Consider the following 21,152-nt stretch of genomic DNA (forward strand, 5'->3'; position numbering starts at 1 on the left):
TCAAGTTGCCAAACGTCAACCTCAACCTTAATGACTTGGAGAAGATCTGCAAAGAGGAGTGGGACAAAATCCCTCCTGAGATGTGTGCAAACCTGGTGGCCAACTACGAGAAACGAATGACTCTGTGATTGCCAACAAGGGTTTTGCCACCAAGTACTAAGTAACGTGTTGCAGAGGGGTCAAATACTTATTTCCCTCATAAGGCAAATCAGTTTGTAACATTTTTGACATGCGTTGTTCTGGATTTTTTTGTTATTCTGTTTGTTCAAATAAACCTACCATTAAAATTATAGACTGATCATTTCTTGGTCAGTAGGCAAACGTACAAAATCAGCAGGGGATCAAATACTTTTTTCCCTCACTGTGTGTGTATATATATATATATATGCAATTATGTCATCTGTTGCATTATTACTCGTCAACTATATGAAATGGTTAGAGGTACAAAAAGACAGCATAGAATGTAATAGTCATGTATCAAACTAGCTCAATCATAACACTTCAACCTTGCTGAAATATACTGATCAAAAATATAAATGCAACATGCAACTTTTCAAATCTTTTTTTACTGGGTTACAGTTTGAGAAAATCTGTCAAATGAAATACATTCATTAGGCCCTAATCTATTGACTTCAAATGACTGGGAATACAGATATGCATTTGTTGGGCACAGATATCTTTAAAAAAAAAATTTGTGTCAGGGTCTCATCACGGTATTTTTGTGCATTCAAATTGCCATTGATAAAACACAATTGTGTTCGTTGTGCGTAGCTTATGCCTGCCCATACCATAACCCTACCGCCACCATGCGGCACTCTGTTCACAACTTTGACATAAGCAAACCGCTCGAACACACAAAGCTGTACACATGGTCTGCGGTTGTGAGGCCGTTTGGAAGTACTGCCAAATTCTCTAAAATGACGTTGGAGGCAGCTTATGGTAGATAAATTAACATTCAATTATCTGGCAACAGCTCTGGTGGACATTCTTGCAGTCAGCATGCCAATTGCCCACTCCCTCAACTTGAGACATCTGTGGTGTTGTGTAACAAAACTGCACATTTTAGAGTGGCCTTTAATTGTACCCAGCACAAGGTGCACCTGTGTAGTGATCATGCTTTTTAATCAGCTTCTTCATATGCCACACTTGTCAGGTGGATGGATTATCTTGGCAAAGTATAAATGTTCAGTAACAGGGATGTAAACAAATTTGTTCACAAAATGTAAGAGAAATAAGCTTTTGTGTTTGTGGAACATTTCTGGTTTCTTTTATTTCAGCTCATGAATCATGGGAACAACATTTTGTTGCGTTTATATTTTTGTTCAGTGTAGTCTGTCCATTCTGACTATTTCCTAAGCATCAAATAATTCTAAATTCCTCTCCTTCCTATTACCTGAAACTGTTTTTATTTAGTACATTTCTAATCATATATGAATATATTGGGCAAAGCCATAAAATGAATAGCGACCGATTTATGCCGATATATTTTTTTTTTTGTGTGTGTGTGTGTGTGTGTGTGTGTGTGTGTGTGTGTGTGTGTGTGTGTGTGTGTGTGTGTGTGTGTGTGTGTGTGTGTCGTCGACAAAGCTGAGTTCCCTGGGTTAATACTACTTGGTTCTATATCAGCCTGTGAAAGGAAAGGAATCATTGTGGGTATAACTGAGCAAGTATGATTAGTTTATCAAACATGTGCCTATGTATTTCATGAGTGAGTAAAAAAAAAAGATGGTATGATTAATTCACCAGTCCTCCACGGGGTCAGGGAAATTGATGCAGGATAATTGGGCACAGAGGGAATCCTTGGCAATTTGTGATTTAACATTTCTTGAGAAATTCGATGTCAGTGCAAATGTGAAATTGCTCCTCAATGTTCTCATAGATTCCATGAACATTTTAATATACATCTAAAGTATTTCCAGCAAAGGGATTCTTCTCTTTTTGCCAACTTGAAATGAAGCCCTGTGAAAATGATCTGAATGAGGAAAAGTTAAAGTTAGAATTGGGCTCTAAGGAGAATGTCTATCTCTTACCAACAGTAAAGCCCTGTGGATAATATTTTTTTTTGAGAGACAAAAATAGTAAAGTTTGAATTATTTCATAACAATTTTCAGAAATACACCTGTAATGCAGAATATTACTTTGCTACATTGATTCTTACACAGTTACATTTTAGTCATTTAGCAGACACTCTTATCCAGAATGACTTTCAAAAGCAATTAGGGTTAAGTGCCTTGCTCATGGGTACATCATCAGTTTTTCCCGCTAGCCAGCTCGGGGATTGTAACCAGCGACCTTTCGGTTTCTGGCCCAACGCACTTAACCGCTAGGCTACCTGCCACCCTTAATTTCCAAACCTCAATTAATACACTACATTACAGATGTTTCTAAATAGGTTAATACAGGGGTGCTAGTTTAAGCAACAGAAGATATTTATGTATAAAATTGCAAGCAGACGTAGTTGCATTTACACGGGAAGCCCAATTCTGATATTTTTTCCACTAGTTGGTATTTTTTCATATCAGATCTTTTTCAGAGCTGATCTGATTGGTCAAAAGTATTAGTGAGAAGAAAAAAAAATATTTTAATACAGGCGAACACATCCCTCTCTTTTACAGCAACTATCTCCTGAATAATATCCACGTTTTCCAATGAACTGTTACATTCATGTGGCCAGTAAAGTTTTAAACTTAATGTCCTCCTTATTCTTAATGTCCTCCTTTTCCTAATAATATCATAATGACATATTTAATGACCAGGAAATGTTCTTTGAAGTTGCCCAGAAGAAGGGTTTCCTGAAGTAAGACTTTGTTTGAAAGTCTATAGGCACTTGACAACGTTCTATCCCATTAATATAATGAGTTTGAAATAGTTCTTTCTGTCCATTGCACTGGACATCAAACTCAAAGTTTTATTCATTCAAGATGTTCCCTTAAATTATTGCAATAATCTACATGAATTGAAATCTAATTTAGAGGCAGAAAATACTGTGCAGCTGTTAAGTATCATGATTTGAATTTGATAAGAATTTATGGGAGAAATATTTAAGATAAGGCATTTCTGCAGGATCAAGTTAAAATCATGATTATCTAAGTCTCCCTTTCAAAAGCCTAGTTCTATTTAAATGTTTGTGTTTATTCCACATGGTCACACACTGGATGAAAAATGCAAAACAAGAACATTTTTGGTAAGCATACTACATACTGACACTGTGGAAAACGACTTCATTTGTCCTCATTAAAAGCTTAAAAGTCCATGAATAAATAATCATTAAAGAATATACTTTTTCCTTTTTTTAATACGAGGCCTTATGCAAAACACCCTAAAATAGACTAAATAAATATGCACTATAAAGTCTGTTTAGAACATGTGCCCTTCCCCCACTATCACATTTAGACAGCTGACATGCACCTCCACATCAGACTATATTGGTTGCTGTTTTTGGATGAAAAAATTGGACCTCTGAGAGGAGAGTTAATGCAATTAAATGAGGGTGGTGAGTCTCACTCGCTCTCTCTCTCTCTCTCTCTCTTGAATCAGTAAGCAAAGCAGATTCAAAACTTAAAAAATGAGAGAAGAAAAGAAAAGAGAGAGAGAGAGAGAAGAGGAGCATGCACAGGCCAATCCCTATGGTTTAATTATTTTAATTATCTTTCCTCTTTCAGCTTTCCTAAAAAAGAGGCCATTAAAGGATGCCCGTTTGGGTTAATGTGATTTTAAAAAACAAGATGGAGGGAAAGATGAAAGGCTGTAGATGTCAGAGCTAATCAGGGGAGTTAAAACTGCTATTTGTGAACTGGGACGGTTTTTAAAGTGGGTAGAAAGATTTTTTATTTTATTTCCTCACTTCAAAACACCTCCTTCCTCATTCTCTGTTACACTTCCCTCATACCCGAGAAGCTCTCTTCATTCTCTCGCAGCACACTGCCAGTGAAATGACTGACACAGTGCTTGATATTCTGGTGTGCTCTACAACACTGAGTCTTGGCAGGAGGGAGGGACATGGGAAGATTGCTAAAAGATTTTGATAGGATGTGTTTTTCCCCTAATGATACTGACTTTTCATTAAAAAAGCAATTATATGGGCAAGTGAGTAACATTAGCTTAGCAATTAGCATCACTGAAATAGATTTAGTTTATGATAGCAGTACTATCAAATGGAGTGTACACCCCTTAATTCAATCTCCAACTAATAAGTACACTGAACAAAAATATAAACGCAACATGTAAAGTGTTGGTCCCGTGTTTCATGAGCTGAAAAAAAATACATTTTATAAACACACAAAAAGCTTATTTCTCTCAAATTTTGTGCAAAAATGTGTTTACATCTCTGTTACTGAGCATTTTTACTTTGCCAAGATAATCCATTCACCTGACATGTATGGCATATGAAGAAGCTGATTAAACAGCATGATCACTACACAGGTGCACCTTGTGCTGGGTACAATTATTGGCCACTCTAAAATGTGCAGTTTTGTTACACAACACAATGCCACAAATGTCTCAAGTTTTGAGGGAATGTGCAATTCGTATGCTGACTGCATACTGACTGTCCACCAAAGCTTTTGCCAGATAATTGAATGTTAATTTATCTACCGTAAGCCGCCTCCAACATCGTTTTAGAGTTTTTGGTATTAGGTCCGACCGGCCTCACAACCGCAGACTACGTGTGCGGCGTTGTGTTGTTGAGCGGTTTGCTGATGTCAACGTTGTGAACAGAGTGCCCCATGGTGGCGGTGGGGTTATGGTATGGGCAGGCATAAGCTACGGACAACGAACACAATTGCATTTTATCGATGGCAATTTCAATGTCACAGAGATACCCTGACGAAATCCTGAGGCCCATTGTCGTGCTATTAATTTGCCCCCATCACCTCATGTTTCAGCATGATAATGCATGACCCCACGTCGCAAGGATCTGTACACAATTCATGGAGCTGAAAATGTCCCAGTTCTTCCATGGCCTGCATACTCACCAGACATGTCACCCTTTGAGCATGTTTGGGATGCTCTGGATCAACGTGTTTGACAGCGTGTTCCAGTTCCTGCCAATATTCAGTAACTTCGTACAGCCATTGAAGAGGATTGGGACCACATTCCACATGCCACAATCAACAGCCTGATCAACTCTATGAGAAGGAGATGTCTCGCTGCTTGGGCACACCAGATACGGACTGTTTTTTTTATCCACGCCCCTACCTTTTTTTTAAGGTATCTGTGACCAACAGATAGCTCTTTTTCAATCGGTCCACTCGTCCAAGTGCCGATGTATTTGTGGCATGATGTGAACAGTACGAATTTGTGTCACTACCAAAGTCTAATGGTTTTAAATGAATGTTTTGTATTGTCTGGAAACTCACTTGTAGAATTCGCTTGCAGTAGGTCTCTTAAAAAAGAGAAGCCGTGCAAGGTTTTTAAACATAGGTGCCTAGTTATTCTTCTTTTGTTGATATCAGGTAACGTGCCACCTAACCCTGGCCCTGATATGCAATGTCTCCAAACCCCCTCTGATTTTAAATCAAGATCTGGTTTTGGTATTTTTCATTTAAATGTACGCAGCCTGTTGTCAAAAAATTGATGAGGTTAGGATTTGGCCTAAATCAACTGATGCTGATGTAATTGTGTCTTCTGAAACCTGGCTCAGCAAGTCTGTTTTTGATAAGGATATTTGCATAAGTCGTTACAATATTTATCGCACTGATCAAGTTAAGAAAGGTGGGGGTGTGGCTGTATATGTAAAAACTAAATTCCCTGTAAGTGTGGCAAAGTCTGAAACTATTTGTAAACAGTTGGAATTTCTTGCTTTGAATATTGAGGTTTCAATGGGCCTCTCTATAACTGTGATTGGCTGTTATAGACCCCCCTCTGCTCTCTATAACTGTGATTGGCTGTTATAGACCCCCCTCTGCGCTCTATAACTGTGATTGGCTGTTATAGACCCCCCTCTGCTCTCGGTGATGCATTTTATTCTTTGACGCACCTCATGTCTAAACTTCTTTACAGTGAAATGATCTTGATTGGTGATCTCAACTGGTGTTGGTTAAAGCTGGTGTCTGATGATTTAAAAATGTTTTGTAATTCTATGAATCTTACCCAGTTGATTAACTCACCCACTCGCCCAAATCTGAAATGCCCAGATAAATCTACCCTGATTGATTTGATATTGACAAATGTTCCACATAAATATTCTGCGGTTGGTGTTTTTTTTATAATGATTTAAATGACCATTGTGTTGTTGTTGCTGTTAGAAATATTAAGGTTCCTAAGACAAACCCACATTTAATTCTTAAGAGAAATTTGAAGTGTTTTAATGAGCAGGCTTTGTTTCAAGATTGAGTTTATCCCTGATGTGGAAACTGCCTGGAAATTCTTTCATGATGATTTTTTCCAAATAGTAAACAAACATGCCCCATTCCGCAGATTCAGGGTTAAAGGGCGGGATAATCTATGGTTTTCTTCTGAGCTGTCTTGTATTATTCACGACCTGTAATCTAGCCTGGGCTAAAGCAAGGAAATCATGTTCTGATGCTGATTGGCTTATTTTTAGGCAGTTACGAAACAAGTGTTATTTTCTTCTCAGGAAGGCCAAGTCTGAATATTTTATGTCTGTTACCACTGATAACCTGAATGACCCTAGAAAGTTTTAGAAGGCTATTAAGTCTATGTCTGGTAACAGTAATGTTAATGAATTACCGTCATGTGTTTTGAAGGACTCTGTTGCTGCATATGACAAAACTGAAATGCTGAATTGCTTCAACGAGCACTTTGTATCATCTGGTAGGCTGTTTGATTCAGTGTCCTCTGTCTCTACAACCCTGTGTGGATGAACCAGTGAGAGCTGGTCAAACTTTTAGCTTTTTGCCATTCTCAGTGCAGGTGGTACATAAAAGCCCTGAAATCCTTAGATCAGAGAAAGCCTAGAGGTCTTGATCTTTTGGATCTCTGCGTTTTAAATCTGGCAGCTGATTTCATCGCTGAACCACTTACATATCTGTTCAATTTAACCTTGGAATGTAATGAAATCCCGAAAATCTGGAAATCAGCATTTGTCCTACCACTTTTAAAAGGGGGAGATCCAACTCTTTAAAAAAATTATAGGCCAATCTCAAAGCTGTCACCCCTGGTGAAAATACTTGAAACCCTTGTGAGTGAACAGCTAAAAGAGTTTTTATTTACTAACTCTATTTTATCCATGTACCAATCGGGCTTCAGGAAGAAGCATAGCACAATTACAGCAGTCATGAAGGTTTTAAATGATATCACTGAAGCCCTTGACAAAAAACAGCATTGTGTCTCACTTTTTATTGATCTCTCTAAGGCTTTTGATACAGTTGATCATGCTGTGCTAAGGCAGAGATTGTTGAGGGTAGGTCTTTCAGAGCATGCAGTTGCATGGTTTGCTAACTATCTGTCTGATAGAACTCAGTGCACTCAATTTGATGGGCTTATGTCTGTTAAATTGTATGTCTTTAATGGTGTGCCCCAAGGCTCTGTACTTGGTCCTCTCTTATTCACTATTTATAAACAAAATGTCCAAAATGCGCAACTTCATTTTTATGCTGATGATACTGTTATTTACTGTTGTGCCTCGTCTCTTACAAAAGCTTTCCAGAACTTGAAAACTGCTTTTTATACTGTTCAACACACCTTGTGTCAATTGAAGATTATCCTCAATACTGACAAAACTAAACTAATGGTGTTTTCTAAAGCAAAAAATAGACCTCTGAACATTTCACCTATTACTACCTGTCAGGGAAAGGAGATTGAGGTTGTAACTTCATATAAATATCTTGGAATTTTAATTCATGACGGCCTCTTTTAAATTGCATATTCAACAACTTACAGAAAAATTGAAGCTGAAATTGAGATTTTATTTTAGGAATAAGGCCTGTTTTTCTTTTGAAGCCAGAAGGAGGCTAGTACCAGCTACATTTATGCCTTTACTAGACTATGGGGATATTTTATATATGAATGCTTCCCCTCAATGTTTGAGATCAATTGACACCCTTTACCATGGCACTTTGTGATTTATTTTAAACTGCAAAACCCTTACTCACCACTGCACTTTGTATACCAGGGTTGGCTGGGCTTCTCTAGTCACTTGTAGGCTCAGTCACTGGTATACTTTTATTTACAAAGCCATTTTGGGTTTACTACATTTTTATTTGGGCATTTCTATTGTTCAGAAATGTGGTGGGTACTCTCTTCGTTCGCTGGACTTTATCCTGCTAACTGTTCCAAATGTCCCAACTGAATTTGGTAAAAGGGCTTTTATGTACTCTGCGCCATCGTCTTGGAAAGCCTTACAAAATACTTTTAAACTGGAAGAACTTGTCCCGGTTGGTATTTTTAAATCACTGATGAATGATTTTGAGACTGATTCCCTGACCTGTTTTTGATTTTGTTATACTCTTGTGAATTCTATGGTTTTTACTAGATTACTTGTAGTTTTTCATGTTGTTTGTCTGTAATTTTTGTAATGACTTGGTGCTGCCTAATTTGGCCAGGATGCTCTTGAAAAAGAGATTTTAAATCTCAATGAGCCCTTCCTGGTTAAATAAAGGGTAAATTAAACAGATGCATATCTGTATTCCCAGTCATCTGAAATCCATTGATTAGGGCCTAAAACATGTATTTAAATTGACTAATTTCCTTATATGAACTGTAACTCAGTAAAATCTTTGAAATTGTTGCATGGACCAAGCAGACACCATTAACATAAACGGGGCAGGTAGAGAGTGGAGCGGGTAGAGTGGGGCAAGTAAAGAGTGGAGCGGGTAGAGTGGGGCAGGTAGAGAGTGGAGCGGGTAGAGTGGGGCAAGTAAAGAGTGGAGCGGGTAGAGTGGGGCAGGTAGAGAGTGGAGCGGGTAGAGTGGGGCAAGTAAAGAGTGGAGAGGGTAGAGTGGGGCAGGTAGAGAGTGGAGCGGGTAGAGTGGGGCAGGTAGAGAGTGGAGCGGGTAGAGTGGGGCAAGTAAAGAGTGGAGAGGGTAGAGTGGAGCAGGTAGAGAGTGGAGCGGGTAGAGTGGGGCAAGTAAAGAGTGGAGAGGGTAGAGTGGGGCAGGTAGAGAGTGGAGAGGGTAGAGTGGGGCAAGTAAAGAGTGGAGAGGGTAGAGTGGGGCAGGTAAAGAGTGGAGCGGGTAGAGTGGGGCAAGTAAAGAGTGGAGAGGGTAGAGTGGGGCAGGTAGAGAGTGGAGCGGGTAGAGTGGGGCAAGTAAAGAGTGGAGAGGGTAGAGTGGGGCAGGTAGAGAGTGGAGCGGGTAGAGTGGGGCAAGTAAAGAGTGGAGAGGGTAGAGTGGAGCAGGTAGAGAGTGGAGCGGGTAGAGTGGGGCAAGTAAAGAGTGGAGAGGGTAGAGTGGGGCAGGTAGAGAGTGGAGCGGGTAGAGTGGGGCAGGTAGAGAGTGGAGCGGGTAGAGTGGGGCAGGTAGAGAGTGGAGCGGGTAGAGTGGAGCAGGTAGAGAGTGGGGCGGGTAGAGTGGGGCAGGTAGAGAGTGGAGCGGGTAGAGTGGGGCAGGTAGAGAGTGGAGCGGGTAGAGAGTGGAGCAGGTAGAGAGTGGAGCGGGTAGAGTTTCAAGTTCCTTGGTGTCCGCATCACCTTCTTATTGTTATGTAATTTTCTTGTGTTACTTAAAAATATATATACTTTAGTTTATTTAGTAAATATTTTCTTAACTCTATTTATTGAACTGCATTGTTGGTTAAGAGCTTGTAAGTAAGCATTTCACGGTAAGGTCTACCTATACCTGTTGTATTCGGCGCATGTGACAAATAACATTTGATTTGATTTGAATTGATGTTGTGTTTACATTTTTGTTCAGTATAGTTTTATAGTCCGTTATATTGCCTCTGCTGCCAACTTACATGTTTGGTTCAAGCCTACTTTCTTGTAGAAATACTGTACATCAAATTGATCAGAATATAAGCACCTAGTCATACATTATTGACCATTTGGTGTTATGCTGAATGATATTTTGCCTTAATAAATATATTCCGTTTTGAGAGCTTGACATTTGTTCAGGCCAGGGTGGACACAGAACCAGCACAGGTGTTGAGCCACAGCACGGTGAGGAGAAAAACCCCAAAGTTCTACTTTCAAACTAAATCAAGCAGAAGGAATTTTCTATGTGTGTAGAGAGATGGACGGGAGCCCATGGAATATTAAAACGCCGTGTCTAGCAATGCCAACAGTGCCACTCCTTTCCACGGCTCCCGCCCTCCCTGCTTCCCGGCCATCGGCTCTTCCCTCAAGGTGACACTTCAAAGCAGGAACACAGACGTGGCAGGCCTGGTTGCCGGCATGGAGCCAGCCCCCATGACTTTGCCTCTCTCCTTTCTGCCACCCTCTATCTTCCCCCCTCCTCAAAGACGCAGCGAGTACCCCCGCTGGGCTAGGTCAGCGCCAAGAATCACACCGCTTTGCACTCTGGAGCCCCTGTCAAAAACTCTACCCACAACCTTAATTAATAACAGCCCATTCCTATTGCAAACACTTGGAATCTAGCTGCATCTTATTGGGAATTCTGGAGCCTCTTCAACAGAAGGCAGGCAAGGGAAAGGGGGATGGTTGGAGGGATGGCTCCAAATCATTATACTTTTTATGATTGGATTTCATATGCATTATTCTCAGTATTTCCATGGCCTATTTTAGATATATTTCCCTCTAGTCATTCTCTTTGGGGTGTCTGTGTCTGGATGATTGGAACATATTGGGTAGCAGCATCTGAGAGAGACACACACACACACCACTGTCTGCATCAGCTGGGCCTGGGTCTATAATCACCTCTCAAACCTGGAGAGAGAATTTTACGGAGCACACCATGATCGATATTTGACGATCCGTCCTCCTACATCAACCCCAAATAAAATGGGAGAGCATGAGACAGGGCAGTGGAGAGACGTCGCTGGGAGGTCTGTCACAGCCTGTTTGATGTTTGTGCTCATCAGTCTGTAGAGCCGGCCTCACGCAGGAAACAGCGGGTCATCCCTGTGTCACGCCGCCCAGAGCACGGCTGATGGTATTACTGTCGGGGCGGGTGGATTGGTTTTTCCATGACAGGAAAAGATGTATCCTTACGGCAAGCTGCGCTCCAGGTTTATTAGGGCCTGGGCTCCAACACCTTGCAGGTCGCTCTGCTCATTGCTCAGTTCAGACCTGCAGGTTGATGAGGATGAGAGCTTGTACAGTTTGGGCTGCTTGTAACCTGGAATCTGCAGCCAAACCTTGGCTCGTGTCATTACTGTGTTTTTATTCACTGCATGCAGCTCAGCTACCTGGAAATTCTTATTTCATTGCATTTTTTGAGGCTCCATTGCAAGGCTCAATGGAAGTGATGCTCATGTGAATCAATAGCCATGGTTAATTGTGTTATGACCTATAGACGGGGGCGGACTGGGACCGGAAATTGGCCCTGGTATTTCTAACACATTTGACCGAAATGCCAGATGGCCAATCTGCCCATGACTATAGAGACCGCCTTTTCACATGATAACCAAAAGGTTGACCATGAGATAATTTATGGTATTTGGGGCAGGATGATGGGCATATTATTAGCTAATGTCTAATTAGGTCATAATAAGCGTGGTGACATTGGCTCAGTTAGTTGGGAGTGTAGGTATACCAGCTCAACAGCACAACAGTGGCCAATGGAGACCCCCCCCCCCCCCCCCCCCCCCCCCCCCCCGCCCCGTTAGGGCACCGTGTCCCACTTCCACAGCCATTCAGCCTATCAGGCTGCATTCTCAGCTCTTCCCCAGCCCTTAAATTAGTTCCTCTAGCTAGTGCAGACAAACAGTGGAGACTGTAGCAGGCCCATATCACTGCAATTAGTACACTTACTTCACAGCTAGGGCTGGCATGACAGAGAGCCAGATGCACCCCTGCACTACAGTGTCTTTTATAGTAGTCCCATTTTAGCCAGCATGAACACTTAGAAAATCATTGACTTAATTCGCTTTTTGCTTTGTCTGTTTTGAAAGTACGCTGTGTTCTCAGAAATCATTTCAGATTGTTCTCTCTCATCGTCCCCCATATACATTTTGATAATATTCATATCCGTGATTTGATTTTCTACTACCTGGCATGCTTGTGGATGAGAGGCGGCATACTGAATCAGTCATGGAGTTGGAATAAACACAGTTTTACCTACAGACATTCATCCACCATTAGGATCTATGTTGAGCAAGAGACGTAAACTACGGCCATTGATTCATGGGGCTCATCCCATATTGGAGGGAAAGAGGGGAGCCCATAGATTTATGATCAGGCACGGTGACAAACTGGAGGAAGAGAGTGTGCATATGTTAATCCTCTGACTGAACGATGATCAAAGTCTGGAACAAGCTGGGCCCCGCTGATTGCCTCGGGGCAAACAATGCTCCTCTCCTGCAGCTGGGAGGTAGTGGAGGCCTACGAGGAGTAAACAGATAGTTATCAGAATCAATATGGGATGTTTGGGACCGCAGTAAGGGTGAAGGTCAAAAGGGGAGGGGGGAGAGGGCTGGAGGCCCAGGGCAATTTGCTAGTCAATTTAGGGGGAGTTATGTGTTTAAGTGAAACTGCACTGGGTTTAGAGATAGGAGAGTTGAAGCTTTCCTGATCACTTTATTGCGGGAAAAAATATATACGAGCTACCACGTTACAGTTTCCACCAAGTGGATTAACTCTAATGGCGCGATGCGCAGGGTGTTTTCCTTTCACGTTAACAACCCAGGTTTGTCCTCCCGGGTGGTGCAGTGGTTAAGGGCGCTGTACTGCAGCGCCAGCTGTGCCATCAGTGTCCCTGGGTTTTTCGCCCAGGCTCTGTCGTAACCGGCCGCAACCGGGAGGTCCGTGGGGCGACGCACAATTGGCCTAGCGTCGTCTGGGTTAGGGAGGGATTGGTCGGTAGGGATCTCCTTGTCTCATCGCGCACCAGCGACTCCTGTGGCGGGCCGGGCGCAGTGCGCGCTAGCCAAGGTTACCAGGTGCACGGTGTAGCCTCCGACACATTGGTGCGGCTGGCTTCCGGGTTGGATGCGCGCTGTGTTAAGAAGCAGTACGGCTGGTTGGGTTGTGTATCGGAGGATGCATGACATTCAGCCTTCGTCTCTCCCGAGCCCGTATGGGAGTTGTAGCAATGAGACAAGATAGTAGCTACTACAACAATTGGATACCACGAAATTGGGGAGAAAAAGGGTTAAAAAAATAAATAAATAAAAATAAAACAACCCAGGTTCACTTCCCTTCCACTTTGTTCACTACATTGGTGTCAGAAATGGGATGGCGGCCGTGAGGCCATCGGAATGTACGGTCTGGACATCTGATGGGGCTTTGGTAGGTCAAAACACAGGGACGTGCCTTCCCGTTCGCAGAGGGCAATGTAGCAATCCTTGCTATAAAAGCCACGTTACAATTCCCACCAACTGGGTTGCCGTGACAGTGGTGTTGTTTTCCTTTCATGCCAGCGACTTGGGCTCGCTGTCCTGCCGTTCACTGCAATACATGATCTGTTTCAAAGGCAAAACATGTGTGAAAGGACTACAATCCGAGTGCAGTCCAACGGCAGTTCAGTTGGTTTTGATTACTACACCTCTTAGTTATTGGATGGAAGACTATCGGCTCATTTGAATTTCAAAGAAAATGGGTTTTATTTGAACATGTTGCGCACTGTATGGGATTCAATTTATTCCCTGTCTGTTTTCTCTTGCATTCTTCTGTAGAATTCCCTCCAGAATACTACCTCTGGTTTCTTCACTGGTAGGCTGCTCAGGGAATAAGGGCTGTCCTTGTGGGTAGGTTTTGGGCAGGTTTTGTAGTCCACCCCTCAAATATGACTCGCCTGAAACCACAGTAATGGCATGATGGATAGGTATTCTGTCAGTAGCACTAATCTGTCATCAAGAATAATCATCATCCGTCTGGCGTCTAACTGTTTCTGTTTAAAGAATTTGCTGTCATTCAAATCTGCCCATGATGCTTTTCGTGGTTCCCTAATGAATTCAGGGAATTGCTTTGTCCCAGAGTTAAATAATTAAGACGGTTAAGACAATTGACTTTTTCTACTTTTGAAGATGGTTGTTTTGTTAAATCTAGTAGTGATGCTATTGCCTCAGGCTAAAAGCCTGATAGTAGTTATCTGTTTATTTCATTTTAAAGTCTTTATCTACATAAAAGCATGGAGCTCCACCAGGAAACCTCTCTGATGTCTCTTTGTACTTGTCAATCACAACAGGCAACTCTCAGAGCGATGGCTGAATCTGACCTGTTATCGCCTTATCAGAGCAGAGGTCTGCCTGACAGTACCCATCCACCTCCTCCCTTTCCTATCACACACTGAGGGAGAGATTGAACACCAACTTATCACAATAAATCAACCTTAATACACTACAAGTACCAGTAACTGAATCTAAGAGAAGCTCTTAGCAATGTTCAGTTGAGGGAATGTATATTATTTATAATGAGGGATACCTGGAGAAAATCTAATCTCTCTGGAATTAAAATGGATGGCCCTCCCTCCAGTAAAGTGTATTTTTACCCAACCCTCCCTGAACGCTTTAAAAAAAAGTGACAATCCCCCCATACCCAAAATAACCATTAGAACGTAAAGTGGATAGCAGAGAACATGCCTACCATTTACCCTCACTCTTAGGACTGACCAGAGCCTTAGATATGCAGTTTAGAAACTGTTCTTCATTTTGTAAGTAACCAGAAGGTTGTGGATTCGCAGACCACTGCAGACAAGGGGGGTGAAAAGACTTCCATTCGAATAAAAGTGCTGTATGAATAATCTTTCTTAGAAATCTAACTTTGCCCTATGCTTCTCCAAGCATGCTCTTCATATAAACTAGACCTATAGCCTGTAGTATAGGCTATGGATCAATATGATATTTAATCGATCACAAATTACATCAAATCAAATGTATTTATATAGCCCTTCTTACATCAGCCTAAAACCCCAAACAGCAAGCAATGCAGGTGTAGAAGCACGGTGGCTAGGAAAACCTCCCTAGAAAGGCCAGAACCTAGGAAGAAACCTAGAGAGGAACCAGGCTATGAGGGGTGGCCAGTCCTCTTCTGGCTGTGTCGGGTGGAGATTATAACGGAACATGGCCAAGATGTTCAAATGTTCATAAATGACCAGCATGGTCAAATAATAATAATCACAGTAGTTGTCGAGGGTGCAACAGGTCAGCACCTCAGGAGTAAATGTCAGTTGGCTTTTCATAGCCGATCATTAAGAGTATCTCTACCGCTCCTGCTGTCTCTAGAGAATTGCAAACAGCAGGGCTGGGACAGGTAGCACGTCCGGTGAACAGGTCAGGGTTCCATGGCCGCAGGCAGAACAGTTGAAACTGGAGCAGCAGCACGGCCAGGTGGACTGGGGACAGCAAGGAGTCATCATGCCAGGTAGTCCTGAGGCATGGTCCTAGGGCTAAGGTCCTCAGAGAGAGAGAGAAAGAAAGAAAGAAAGAGAGAGAAAGAGAGAATTAGAGAGAGCACACTTAAATTTACACAGGACACCGGATAAGACAGGAGAAGTACTCCAGATATAACAGACTGACCCTAGCTCCCCGACACATAAACTACTGCAGCATAAATACTGGAGGCTGAGACAGGAGGGGTCAGGAGACACTGTGGCCCCATCCAATGATACCCCCGGACAGGGCCAAAGAGGCAGGATATAACCCCACCCACTTTGCCAAAGCACAGCCCCCACACCACTAGAGGGATATCTCCAACCACCAACTTACCATCCTGAGACAAAGCCAAGTATAGCCCACAAAGATCTCCGCCACGGCACAACCCAAGGGGGGGGGGGGGGGGGGGGGGGGGGGGCAACCCAGACAGGAAGATCACGTCATTGACTCAACCCACTCAGGTGACGCACCCCTTCCAGGGACGGTATGAGAGAGCCCCAGTAAGCCAGTGACTCAGCCCCTGTAATAGGGTTAGAGGCAGAGAATCCCAGTGGAGAGAGGAACCGGCCAGGCAGAGAAAGCAAGGGCGGTTCGTTGCTCCAGAGCCTTTCCGTTCACCTTCACACTACTGGGCCAGACTACACTCAATCATATGACCCACTGAAGAGATGAGTCTTCAGTAAAGACTTAAAGGTTGAGACCGGTTGAGACAAATTACATGAACCTCCCTGGACTAAAAAACTACACCCTCCCCCATTTTCCTACAGGTAACTATTGTGTAAATGTCAATCTCTCTTAGAGAACATATTGACTGAGGAAAGTCTTCCAACTTCCGACATGAGGAGGAGTGGGGAGGATTTACATTAGCTTAAATGTAACTGACTAGCCCTCCTTCCTGACAATTTTATTTTTTTATTTTTTTACCTTTATTTAACCAGGCAAGTCAGTTAAGAACAAATTCTTATTTTCAATGACGGCCTGGGAACAGTGGGTTAACTGCCTGTTCAGGGGCAGAACGACAGATTTGTACCTTGTCAGCTCGGGGGTTTGAACTCGCAACCTTCCGGTTACTAGTCCAACGCTCTAACCACTAGGCTACCCTGCCGCCCCAAGCAGCCTAGTTATTAGTAAATCCCCAGAATGTTGTCAGGGACCTGTTATTTAGTGTGGTGCTTCAAGCCACTATCCCCTACAGCTGGCCTCTGGTAATTTAATGTACATTTTTACAAATAAAGTGAATGGGAAATATCAACAGCCTCTGAGTAATTGCGACTGATACAAAACGCATGGAGTGGTGGTGGACTGACTCGCAATGCACTCGCTACCTCCATTGTGAGGAAGTTATCTCTCATTACCCACACTGCAATAATGTGCCCTAGTGCCCTTATTAGCTATATGTTGCTGTCTCTAATAAAGGTTGCTGCCCACAATAAACATCTACTTGCACTTGTTCACCATATGTGCTGGCTTGTTATCGAGGAGAAAGATAGTGTCTATTAATTATCATGAATTATCTCTCTCTGAGGTTTGACGCTTTTCTAGATAGTTAAGAATCACTGCTTCAATGTTTTATTCATGGTTCAATGGTAAATGTAATATGTATACAAATGTGTACGCATATAGACCCTTACTGCATGCCAATCTTTCCTAATTAAACCTCCTCTGAAACAATGTTTTTGACAAACAACCACCGTACTTTCAACCACGAGTATTGTGCTCTGTGCTCTGTCCTCTTGTTGATATGTTATCTCACCTGAGGAAATGCTAGACCTCTGTCCTCCTCCTATCCCTCTCCTCTGTGTGAGAAGAACAAACCCTTATTTATTCTGCCACGGAAAACAGCTGTTTGGAGCCAGCGCTTCACTGTATGACAAAATAAATGTGAATGGTAATGAGGACAACACAACGGCTGTCTCTGCGTGCGCCGTGGGGGGCCACAACTCCCCCAGACAAATACAGAAAACAAAACGAACAGAATCGAGAGAGGAGGATAGAGGATGGTGTTGTGGCAAAGTTGAACATTCTTTGTAATTTCATCTGTGGTGGAGAGATGAGGAGAGATGGAGGGATAGAGGAAAGAGAAGGGAAGGGGGGATATTTGGCTGGTCTCTCTGGCTCAGACCTTTGGGGAAAGGTCAGTCAAGCAGGTTTGCCCTTCATTCCCATTGAGCAACCTGGCCCAGGCTTCCCAAACTTTCAGGATTAGATACAGTAGCCTACTATCCTCTGTAAACAAGTGGGCTCAGAGCACTCCCACCATGAGCCCAGAAATGGTAGCTGCGAAAGATTTAGTTCAGCTATAGAAGTGTGAACATTTTGGGAACTCGTTCAGTAGAAGAGGCAGAGAAAGAAAAACTCACTCCAGGCCAAAGGCTTGTGGTTATTTCTGAAAACAAAACCCCCCGCTCATCTCAGTCAAACGTCTTCTCTGTCCTGGGTCCCAAATGGTGGAACAAGCTTTCCCCTAACGTCAGGACAGCTGAAGTCCCTGCCAATCTTCCCAAAACGGCTGAAAGCCTACCTCTTAGAACCTACCTTTGCCTTTCTTCCTCTAACACTTGCACTTGTCTTTTCTTACTAGCACTGACAATGTCAAACTCACCACTGGTGTGCATGGATAAGAGCTATCTTTTCATGTCATCCAACAAATGTAAATGCCTGGAGTTTGCTAAAAGACTTTACCCAGTACTAGGACATCTTTGCCCAAATCCTGGTTGCCTGCCAGGAGACAGAAACTTAGCTGCAAGTGGATCTTCCAGCAAGACCAAGAACACACAATGTAAAAAAAAAAATGTTTTTTAAGTTCGACATTTGGTCATATATCTGAACCAATGTAAAGCCTACAGTGTTGCCTTCAAAAGGAAAACAAGCTTTTTCAAATTCCATTTTTTGGAGCATACAATATAGCTCAGTATTTGTATTGTTTATTTTCTAGTCTTTTTTGCTCATCTTTATCAAGGGTTCCAATAATTTTGGAACTGACTGTATTTTCAACAGAGCCCTTTGATGACTCATTGACAGTGAGCGCTCCTGATTGCCACTTGTTCTAATTGGGGAAACGCCAGTGTTGCACAGGGCAGATCATATTCAACCCACCTCAGCTCTGGGGCTGAGTCCAGGAAGAGGAAACAGTTCTGGTGTTAATGGATGTGAGAGCCACTCTGACCCTTTCCAAAGATGAGTCTCTCTGTCACAATTAAAGGGTGGCCTTTATATGTGCTGGTGGAGCAGAGTGCTGGCTCTCTCTGTGCCACAGGAAGTGCTGAGACAAAGGCCCTGCATACCTCAATCTCTGCTCTGCTACCTCTGTGTCCCCACACCGCAGCTCTGCGACAGGAACCCAACCACCTCTGTGTCCCCACAGTGCAGCTCTGCGACAGGAACCCCACCACCTCTGTGTCCCCAAAACGCAGCTCCGCGATGGGAAAAGGAAAGGACCCCCACCCTCAGGGAGCACCCATGGAGGACAAGGCTTTTGTAATAGAAAAAACACACTGATAATGATTAGCTTATTATCACTGGGGTGACTAATTACCTAATTGGACTGTCAAAGGGGGCAGAGGGAGGGGGGCCTTGCTGGAGGGCCAGTAGGGGAGGGGTGTATGTGACAGGACTGGGGGGTTTCGCTCTACCCCTCTCTCTCTCCTCTCTCTTTCTCTAGACTTAGCTAGAGGTGGGTGGGTGGTGACAGTCCCTCTTGCTGTCCCTGTGGCCTACCCCTAACCTGCTGTTCAGGTCCCTGTGACATCTGCTCTGCACTCGTCGTACCCCCCCTTCAGAGGCCGGTGTCCCCCACACACCTCCCTGTGCAGATGTTGTTGTCCCTGGGTCCGGCCCGCACGGCGCAAAGAGCGTCAGGCCTGTTTGATGTGTGATGAAACGGAATGTAGCGAGCCGCTCAGAGGCTCAGGGAGCTGTGGGGGGTGTAGAGTCATGTTGAAATTGTGCGAGAGAGACGGGGGTACATGGGGATGTAGAGGGATACTGAAACTAGGAATCAGGGTCGGGATGTCCCTGCACTGCAGGTCAGGATCCTGGGTCCCCCTGGAGAAGACGAGAGAGAGGTGTGAGGAGAGGAGCTGGCCACCACTCTACTTCTCTCGAGCTCTTCATCTCTGACTCTCCGAAGTCTTTCTCTTCCATCTCTCTCCTCTTCTGTCTGTACACGCAGAACAGCATCTCCCTGGGTCTACATACAGTATGCTAATGAATTTTGAAGCAAGGAAAATAATAATGTTAATGATGATGATAATGATTACCAATTAGGGCAGCAATGCTAAAAAGTTGGATATAGGAGGAAGTGGGTGAAGCGTTATCAGGGGATCAGGTGAAACGATGGGTAGGTTAGGAGTTAAATATCAAAGTGAAAAACAAAGGCAGATTTCAAACGGGCCTGGAGAGCTTGGAAACAAACCTGCAGCTCCTCTGATAATACTTAGATCTATAAATGTTTTTTTTATTTTTTATTTATTCCCTTATTTATTTTTAAAGTTATTCATCGCCATAATAATTTGGGCCTAACAAGCACTTGAGGGAGACGGTTTCCTTCTGCATCTTTCTCCCCCATTTCTTTATCTCCCACTCCATGTTGCAGGGAGGTTGGGGATTTGGGGGACACTATTAGAAAGAATTTATTTTATTTGCTGCTAATGAATGATATGCATGCAATTTTCATTTTTCTTGTGTACTTTCTAAGGGTAACTGCAAGAATTGAGGAAGGAGCTAGAGAATTAGACTAGGTTTTGTTCATTTAACTCGCATCCTGTCTTCTCTGTGAGTGCATAAGGTTGTCATTATCATTACAGTTTGTCATTGTTTGTCTATATTATTGTTGGGGTTGAAATGGAAGATTTCTGAGATTGAACCCATAGGTCCAGTGTTCGCAAATCGGGGGGGGGGGGGGTCTGAGTCTATACCGAGATCGGGAGGGGGACAAGGGATGCGAGACCGGGTCAAGACCAAGACCAGAAAATGCGAGTCCAATCTAAGATGATGATTGTTATTTTGTCAAATCACCACCACAATAATAGTTCAAAATGTCCACTATTTCTGTGTTCAGATTTCAGAACAACATGTGGATTCTTTAGACATTCAGAATAAATGCATGCTGAAGGAAAATAGAGCCACTGTCAGCGCACTGGTAGCAAAGTCAGGTGCAGGAGAGCAGAGGGTTGTGAACAGGCGCACACTTTATTGAAACAGGAGAACCCAACAGACGGACACAACTGAATCAAAACCTCCAGCCAATTGGCAAAAGTGCAAAAATGAGCAAACAGTCACAAAATATATGTTTAACAAATCAACATACCTCGTGAACAACACGGAATATAAGAACACCAGTCTGGCGCGTCACAAAATAACACGTAACACAAACAATATCACACAAAGACATGAGGGGGAACAGAGGAATAAATACATGCAGTGTGATTGGGGAATGTAAACCAAGGTGCGCAGGGAACAAGACAAACCAAATGGATCAATGAAACATGGAGCAGCGTTAGCTAGAAAGCAAGTGACGTTGACCACCGAATGCCGCCCGAACAAGGGGAGGAGCCGACTTCGGCGGAAGTCGTGACAGTATCCCCCCTTGACGCACGGCTCCAGCGGCGCGCCAACACCGGCCTCGGGGACGATCCGGAGGGCGAGGCGCAGGGTGATCCGGCAGGCGATGGTGGAACTCCCTCAGCAGTTCAGGGTCCAACACATCCACCACCGGAACCCAGCACCTCTCCTCCGGACCGTACCCCTCCCACTCCACAAGG

This window comes from Oncorhynchus mykiss, chromosome Y, assembly GCF_013265735.2.
Source record: "Oncorhynchus mykiss isolate Arlee chromosome Y, USDA_OmykA_1.1, whole genome shotgun sequence".
Taxonomy (NCBI): Eukaryota; Metazoa; Chordata; class Actinopteri; order Salmoniformes; family Salmonidae; genus Oncorhynchus; species Oncorhynchus mykiss.